Here is a 9,919-nt window from a genome sequence, read left to right as displayed (position 1 = left end):
CTGTGCTTCAAGGAGCTTATCTACTTCAGAAGCAATAAGGTTATTGCTCTCCAGGTGAAAGATGCGTTGTTTCTGGCGGATAGGTCAGAAATGAGGCTCAATGCTAAGACGGTGTGTGGTGAAATAGGGGTCAATACCCGGCATATCGGAGTGGGTCCATGCAAATACATCGTTGTGCTCAATCAGGAGGGCGGTAAGGTCAGCCTTGGCCTGGGGAGATAGTTGGCTGTCGATCTTGGCAGTTTTGGCCGGATTGGTGGGATCGATGAGGACCTTGACAAGCTCTTCCACTGGTTTCCCTCTGACCAGCTCGTTCTCGTCTCTAACGTCAAGTCCTTCAATGATCATAGCCTCCCTGAGCATGACTTCTTTAAGTGAGGCGACATAACATTCTCTGGCCACGGTCTGTTCTCCCCTCACTGTGTCGACCCCAAGATCGGTGGGGAACTTGATGGCAAGGTGGAAAGTAGATGTGACAGCTTGGAAAGCATTTACGGCGGTGCGACCAAGGATGATGTTGTAGGCAGAGGGGCAGTCGACCACAAGAAAAGTGAGCAACTTTGTGGTCTGTCGAGGGTACTCGCCAATTGTGATGGGAAGATTGATGGAGCCAAAGGAGGTCACCCGGTCACCCGTGAAACCGACCAAAGGGGTTTGGAGAGGGGACAGACTTTCTTCCCCGATCTTGAGCTGGCGGAAGCAATTGAGGAAGATGATGTCTGAAGAACTGCTGTTGTCGACGAAAACCCGTCTGACCTTGTAATTGGAGAGGAGGGCGGAGATGACCAGAGGGTCGTCAAGGGGCTAACGGATGCCTGCGCAGTCGGCGTCTGTAAAGGTGATAGGCTTGGTCCACTTCTTAGGCTGTTTGGAGGGTCGGTCCAACGCGACAACTTCTTTGTCTGAGCCCTGTCTTATTTTTCTAAGTTCTGCCCACTGGACCGAGCGGGATAGTCCTCCACAAGCAAGCCCGCTGGAAATAACTCTGATTTCTCCAACAGGTGGGGCGGGGTTACCTTGTGCCTGAGGTTGCTGTGGAGGGCGATCATGACCTTGGTTAGGTTGTGCTGGTTGTCGGGGAGGGGTGTGCCGGTGGTTGTTTCTGATGGGTTCTGTCCGTTGTCTCTGCTGAGGGCGAGTTTCGGTGAATTGACTGAGATAACCTTGACGAATCAAGCCCTCGACCTGATCTTTGAGGTTAACACACTCTTCGGTGTTATGGCCGTGGTTCTGGTGAAAACGACAGTATTTGGACTGGTCTTTCCGATTGGAAGGAGTCCGTGATGGTTGGGGCCATTTTAGGGGGTAGTCACGCTGGATCTGATTGAGGATTTGTTCCATGGGTGAATTGAGGGGTGTGTACCGTTTGAACCAGTCGGGCGGTCGGGCAGGTGCCGACCGGTCGGCTCGGGGGGGTCGGTCGGTATAATGAGGTGTTCGTTTATTGTATGGGTGTTTCTGGTGTCTGAATCCTTTCTCTTCTCCCTGGTGGTGGGGTTTTTGGCTGCAGGGTCTTGGCGAGTGGCTAGGGAATCTTCGACGTTCATGTATTTTTGGGCTTTGGAGAGTAGGGCTGCCATGGAGGTCAGAGGGTTTTTTGAGAGGGAGAAGAGGAAGGCAGATGACCGTAGACTGGCCATGAAAGTTGTAAGGATGACTTTGTCATCGTTTTTCGCTACCTGCAAGGCTTTAGTGTTGAAGTGGGTAACGAAATTGCGCAGTGACTCCCCCTCGGTCTGACGGATGTTGAGGAGTTAGGCTGCCGAACGTCGCTGGCGCTGAGCTCCAATGAAATGGTTGAGGAAGGAGTCTGGAAGGTGGAGACAGAATCCGCCGGCAGCTGACTAAACCAAAGTCGAGCTGACCCCTTGAGTGTCACGGGGAAAGTCCGACATATAATTTCGTCAGGGAATGCATGGAGGATCATAAGGGTTCTGTAGGTCTCCAAGTGGTCGACTGGGTCCGTCGTACCGTCAAAAGAGTCGATGGTGGGCATTTTGAACTTGGGGGGTAGAGGTTTGTCCCTGATGGAAGCAACAAATGGGGAGTTGGCTGTGGTAGATGGTTTATGCTGTATGTTCTGTATGACCCCTTGGAGCTGAAGCTTCATGGCTCTGAGTTCTGCGTCCCAGAGAGGGATGTTGTCACCACCGGAGGGTAGCGGGGGCTGGACGCTGCTGGCCTCTCCTTCAGGGGTCGGTGCCGGGATCGATGGCTGTGGGCCCCCGAGGTGGCAGGTTTATACCTGGGGGAGGGGGTTGTAAGCCTTCCAAGTTAGGTGGATTAGGCTGCAGGATAGTATGGCTCAAGGCTCGTTCTTGGTTGAGGGAAATATCTGGAGGTGGTGGAGGAGGCATAGGGAGGTTTCTTTGGAGAAGAGCATTAATTAGGGCTTGGTTTTGCTCGGCCAAGCGGTTAATACTGTTGGTGAGCTCGGTGAAATACGGTGGTGGGTTATTTGGATTGGGGGGGGTCGGCTTGATGATCGGAAACATTGGGGTGAGAAGCCATGGATCTAGTCGTGACCATACACCTTAGCAAGTGGTAGGAAAGGGGTTATTAGGGAAGGGCTTCCGGCGACAATGAGCACAACTGGTGCGCGAAGTAAGAGTTTCCCACAGATGGCGCCAACTAATGATACTACAAGAGACTTGGACGGGTTGGACTGATCTGCGCATCTCCAATCGGTATCCGAGTGATCAAGCCCACCAAAAAACCTGCACAAGAGTTTAACAGGGAACGGGGAGTCCCCCAGCGAACCCTCCGATGAGCAAGTTAGAAAGAGAAGTGGATTGTAAAGATAGATTAGAGATAGAAAAGCTTAACCTTCTTCTTGTCTTCAACGTCTACTTATATCCTCTGGTAATTATTTCGTTCTCCCTTCCGACCTGTCACCTTGGCCGAAAGTCTATGCTGTAGCTTCCTTTGTTCAGGGTGAGGGCGTGCCGTCCTGATGGAGAGGGGTTATCGCAACAAATGCTGTAAGGGGGCCTCATTAATGGCGATGTGCAGTGGCAATAACTTTGCAGATCTATGTTTGCTGATGTGGCTTGCCCTGCTCTTGCCACGTGTCTTGATGTCATTGGTTCTTATAGCTACATGGGGCTTCAGTAGTGCTGGGCTCTAGTATTTGGGATATGTATTGGGCCCTAAATGGTGGGCTATAACCTTTATGGGCCTATCCATATCAAAAACAAATCTCAAAAGATGCCATTCTAAGTTATCCTATTTATTGAATACAACCAAGAAGAAAATAATACTTTGTGTATGCTTTGTTTGTGAAACAACAGCCAAAACGCGCCGCATAACTGCACGGCGGGGGCTGCAGTGCTTTACCTACAACAACATCCTCTAATCCGATATTTCATTACCGGATTTGTAGTTGTTCTTGTTATCAATGTTTGGAAAAGGTATATCATAAAATTTTTATGGCCACGTTTTTTATTTAGATAAATCACATTCCATATTCCATCCTTTCAAAATGTAACATGTGTATTATGAAAATCAATCATTATGTCACATCTTAAAAATCACATTCCAAAAAAAAATAAAAAAATAAATCCAACAATCAATAAGGACAAAAACGTCTTAATTGTGACCAAGTAATATATTAAATAGGATTTCATAGATTTTTTTTTCTTCAAATAAACAGCACGTACCAGTTTATAGAAAAAAAAAAAAAGAAAAGAAAAGAAAAGAAAAGTTCATAGGGAGATGTTACAATGTGCACCCTAAAAAATGTGTATATGGTATGCCTTTCATAACTTTTTAAAAAAATTTCATAACTTAAACTCAAAATGTCATAATTTTTTTGATTGAAAAATATCATAACAAAATCTCAAAGTGTTATAACAAAAATCACAAAATTTCATAACATTATCATTCCTAACTTTGGGGTGCACATCATAAATTCACTGTTTATAACTTTACTACAAAATGTCATAACACACACATCACAAACAATCATAACATTCGTCATAAAAAATCATAACTTTTTTACAATGTGCACCATTTAAAAGGGTGCACATTGTAAATTTCTCCTTTCTAAAATGAGATTTTCAAGTAATTTTCCATAACAGGGGAATGCCAAATTAGTAAGAGTTTGAAAGTTGCGCATTCATCATGGACTTGTGCAAGAATTTGTGAAAGAAAAAGTTAATAAAAGATAGGGTAAATTAAATAGTTGGTCGGTTTAGTTTGAAACTAAGTTTTATTTTGCTTAATTTTTTTTTAATTTCATCAATTTAAATTATACAATTTTAAAAGTTTCCAAAAGCTTTTCGCATGCTTCCTTTGCTGATTGCCATTAGCATTTTGGATGGAAAAGAATCAACTGTAATTCACGTGAAAATTTTAATAATTTCTGCATAAAAAAATAAAATAAATTATATCGGTGATTATTATAATTTCTTTCACATTTCATTTTGATTTCTTTAATTTGGAATGTGGATTTTTGTGTAAAATGTTAACTCCAATTGAGGAAAACATTGTAAAAAAAATATATAATACTATGCTTAAATATTGTTTATAGTTTGATTAATTATTTAATATTAAAGACTTTTGACAATAATGAATTTTCTTCACCCGGGTAATGAACAATTCTCAACATAGATAGAGTACTTTTTTTTTTTTTTTGATCTGCAAAATGAATCTTTATTGATGGAATCATACAAATAGTGATAGAGTACATCAATAAAGAGGAGCTTGGAGCTACATGAAGCTCGAAGCTCCAGTTGGTGAGAATCCAACACAAAGAGAAAACCAAAAAACAGAATCACAACATCCAAACACTGCCACACCAAAGCAAACTAGCAGCATACAGATCAACAACTTGGAGCACTCAGCTGTGCAAAACTGAATACAAACTAGCAGCATACACACTAGCAGCAAAGAATACTCTTGAGCATCACCTGTTGAAGAACTCAAAATACTAGCAGACAACATAAGAAGGATAACAAAGGGAAATTGCAGCAGAGGCCCAAACACAACATTTCATCCCAGAACTCCAAAAACAAAACTACAGAGCATTCAAACACTTTTGATACAGATCTAGAGCATAGAATTCAGCAAGAAACATAGCCTTCATACATCAACCATCACCACATCCAGATCATGCCCACACAGACATACAACAGCAGCATAGCACCACAACTGTATTCACATAACTACCATGGACCTACCCAAGAACTTCCTAATTTGCCTCAAATTAAAGATAAAATCATGCACTAAATAATGGAAATCTATAAGATGTGATTTTACCCAAAATGCAATCCTATGCTTGATTAGATCACAGAGATCCTCCAGATTTGGGATGGTTGCTCTAAACACACACTCATTTCTGCACTTCCAAATTGACCGCATCATTACTAACGGAATTACTCTCCAAATCTTCGATTCTAACTTCCTCAACTTCCCTCCAGCCCACCACAGGAGAAGGCTCTCCACAGAACCTGGTATAACAGCTTGGACATCCCACCATTTTAGCATTTCAGTCCAAATCTTCCACACAAAAGGACACCAAAGTAGTACATGATTCACTGATTCACCATCACTGCCACAGAACACACAGGCTGTAGAAGCACCTTGATTAATCACACCCAGCTTCTGTAAGAACTCCTTAGTCTTTAGTGTAGACGTCCCCGAACGCCCCGGGAGGGTGAGTCCCGTTCTGTTCATTTGGGGTCACTACAGCTCAGGACTCTAAAATTGTCACGGTTCTAAGTCTGAACCAAAGAGTCCAAATCCGGCAAATCGTTTTGAGAAAACAGATTTTTGAAAGAAGTGCCAAACATGGACTGCTTTGCCAGATACAGAGTCGCCACCTAAATGTTTTATTTTTGGGAAATTTAGGAAACCTTGACTCGTTTGCCTAAGGCCACATGTCCGTCATCACCAAAGTTGCCTCGGCTCGGGAACTTGGGTACGATTGGGGAAGGTCACTTCGTGAGCACCCCCGCTCGCCCGATCAAAGATCGGCCTCTACTAACCTTGATATCTAGTTTTGAAAACATTGTGCGTTCTTATTCCGATTTTTTAGCCTAGATTTACAATGTGATGCGCACAGCATACAAGTATAGACTGGATCGCCTGAATTGGAACAAAACATTTCATGAATGTTTATTTGAAAGATGGTTTGCTACTCGCAAGTAGGCTTAAAATGCAGATTTTGCCACCCTCAGGTGGGCTTAAGAAAAGATAGTTTTGCCACTATCTAGTGGGCTTAAAACAAACATTTGATGAATTATCCCAATCCAACTAACCCAACCTTTACCCACAGGCATTCAGGCAGTTATATCACATAAGCAAATAGCCTCATGGTAAGCATGCTATTCATGGTAGTCACTCACACGCATGCAAGGATGCTAAAGCATAAAAACTCACCGAGTGCTCCATTAGAAACTACATTAGAAATCATGCATGATCCTAAGTATACAGAAATGCCTAATGCAACACATGCAAAAATGCAAACTATAGCAGGCTCGGCTATTCTAAACATGGCATATGGAATGCTACAGCTAACATGTATTCAACTTGGAATTGAAATACAAATGCAGTTAGTATGATGCGCCGAGCCCGGTGCATGCAAAACAGATGAATGAATGCAAACATGCTGTCATGCTGTATGCTAATTGAAATATACCCTAATCTAACCATCATAAGCAGGTAAATAAAAGGGAAGAAAGACGTGGGGTTGGAAGACATACATCACACTCACGCACACTTATTACAACATTGCCCTCGCGCAGAGGGTCCGAATAAATAATACAGTCCCAAATGAGAGAATAGTACAGTCCAAATATTGTACAAATTCCTAATTAATTAACAAATTAACTAAGAAAGCTATGAAAACTGGCATGCAAGCCAGGGACTGCCTTGATTCCGCTCCGGGTGATGAATGATGCATGTTCGGGTTGCCTTTGCACGGAAATCCATGACAATGCCCCAATTAGCCTCTGTTTGCACCTATTCTTGAAATGCGTGCCAAGCCTCGGAAGACCGCTGATTCTTGATTTGCTGCAACAGAGAGCAGGAAAGGGGCATAGCAATGTATTTTCACAGATGTATGCATGCCTCGATCCTCGTGCCACCAATCACTCATATCGATGCATGATGGCCGAGGGGTCGAAATGCACAATTCAATATAGGATGAATGCACATGAAAACACAACTAAAACCTAACTCCATCATGGACAATCCGGAGTGTCGGTGACTAGGGAATTGAGACACGTTCTGTCACTCGGAGTACGAAATGCACCTCGTTTCCCGTGCCCGGGCTAACTCCTATCCCGAAAATGATGCAATATGCATGACATGCATGAAATGCAACTAAGATACAATCCTAACATACACAATGTTATGGAATGGCATACAAGCTGCACGAGGTAATACACAACCGAGCATACACAATACAATGGATGAAATGGCATACGCAATGCAATAATGGGCTTACACCAACATGAGAGAGCCTCAGCCACACTCACATAGGAGGGCATCAGATGAAAACAAGACAACTCGAAATGCGTGCACGCGTGCACGCAAACCGAGGACCGATCCTCAGGCACCGAAATACCACTCTAATGAGACACGTCAAAGACATGGAATATGATATACAAACATGAAAAAATCAGTAGAAAAATGAGAGGCAAAACAGCCCCGAAACAAGGCGAAATGACACCCGATGCATGGAATTTCTCCCGAAATGCAAAACTAGGTACATGAAATGGCTTACAGCTATACAAAGCATGCATAATTGGTACATGGAATGAAAAGACAGAAGCAAGGCAGCCCCAAAATAAGCATTTTTAAAGTTCAAAGCATGGCCAAACAGTAAGCACAAATGGGACTAAACTAGCATGCAAAAATGGCCCTAAATGTGAGATAAAGAAGCAACTCACAGTTTATGACCCCAAACAGATTAGGGCCCTTCAACAAAGTTAAAGAGGGTCCCAAAACATGATCTTTTACAGTTCATGGAAAACCACAAAAACCAGCACAGGTATGGCTAAACTCTCATGTAAGAAATGGGCCAAAAGGTGGCCAAAGAAGCAAGTAGTGGTTGCTGGCCTTAAACACAAAGGGGCCCTTCAACAATGTTGAAGAGGGGCCAAAAATAATTCATTTTACAGTTGATGGCCGGATCCAAAACAGTATGCAAATATGTCCAAAATGCTATGCAAAATGAGGCCAAAAAGAGAGATATAACACAAAGTATATAAAATATGCCTCAAACCATGAAAGAACCTTAATGAAACATGAAGAATGGGTCAAAATAAGACTGTTTTCAGTTCTGAAAAGAGCCCAAAAACAGAAGCACAATAGGCTAACAAATCATGCAAAAATGGGGACCAAAGAGGGGTATAATGACAAGTGGCACATGGAGGTCCCAAACAGTGATGATCCCTTCTTCAATGTTGAATAAGGGATCAAAATAAGCTCACTTACAGTTTATGACATGCCCCAAAACAGATTACACATAGGCCAAAAATAACATGCAAGATTAGGGCCTAAAGGAGGGATAAAGAAGGAAGTGCAAGATGGGGACCTCAAATGACAAAATTCCCTTAATGAAACATGAAATAGAGATCAAATAAAGGGTACTTTCAGTTTTGGTCGGAGCTCAAAACAGCAAGCAAAATAGCTAGAAAAATGTTGCAAAATTAAGCTCAAAAAAGAGGGAATTGATATTTACCCTTGAAGACCAACCCTTGGTTGCCTCTTGGCTTGAGAAGTGATGCCTCCTAGCTGATGGAAAGCTCCCCAAGCTGCTGGAAATGGAGTAGTGGAGGTGATGCTAGGTAGTGATGAAGAAAAAGGGGTAGAACTTGGTTGTTTAAGCTTGAAAGAGAGAGATGGAGGGAGATGTGTATACAAGGCTTTTAGGTAATTTTTCCAACCCCCAAACCAGCAGCTGGAGCTGCTGTTATAAAGGCAAAAAGGGGAGGAAAAGGGGGGAAAAAAATGGAGGGAAAACCAACCAAGTTTCCCTCCAAAAAGGCAACCCCCTCCCGGATACCAAATCCGGGGAAAATGAATACATATTTGTAATGTACCAACCCTGAGGATCATGGCCGGCCAATTATCCAAGCTTCAGGTGGCCGGCCGGTCACCTCTTATGGCCGGCCGGCCAAGGGTCAAAAAGGTCAATGAGAATTAGTAGCCGACCATATGATATTGGTGGCCTTCCATGTGTGCACAACACAACCATGTGGTCAAACACTGGAAAAAGTGACCCAAGAGAGAGAACAACCCACTTTTAGGAGGGGTTCAAAAGGGTCAAGCAACATTAGTGGCCGGCCATATGATATTGGTGGCCTCTTAGGTGTGTACATCACAAATATGTGGTTTTGGGTGCAAGAAAGTGGCCCTAGGGTGGTCAACATTGGGTTGGAAGTGAGAAAAACGGGCATCGGAGGGCGCCGGAGGAATATAACTGGTTGTTGAAACAATTGCTGGCCTCCAACCCTTCTACGGCCTTCTTGGTGATGAAATAGAGGTACCTGCCAAAAATGAACGAAAACCGATGCAAAACGAATGTTCGGGGGCCAGAACGCGCAGTTCGGGGCCCCGAAAACTGCCTGTTAAGCACCGAAAGTGGCATTCGACCACGATGTGGGTCTCTCAGACCTCAGTGTCCCTCAAAAGGAAGTAAATAAGATGTATGCCAAGAACCGAAGCAAATGGAGGTGGTTAAGCAGTCCCGAACCGAGGCACACGGCCAACGGTTCCGAAAAATCGGAAACCGGGCTCCGAAATGGGCAAAATGGCCTACAGCCACAAAATGTAGCCCACGGCCATTGAGAGATGGTCTACGGGACCTCTCCCTCCCCTCAGGAAGAGAAACAGAGAAAACCGAGTCTGGTTCGCAAACTGAGGCAAGGCACAGAAGAGGGTTCAGAAATCCGGAGGCAGGGCTCACGGC

The sequence above is a fragment of the Camellia sinensis genome, chromosome 14, assembly GCF_055761805.1.
Source record: "Camellia sinensis isolate YWXY chromosome 14, ASM5576180v1, whole genome shotgun sequence".
In the NCBI taxonomy this organism is placed as follows: Eukaryota; Viridiplantae; Streptophyta; class Magnoliopsida; order Ericales; family Theaceae; genus Camellia; species Camellia sinensis.
Note: the sequence above shows the minus strand (reverse complement) of the source record.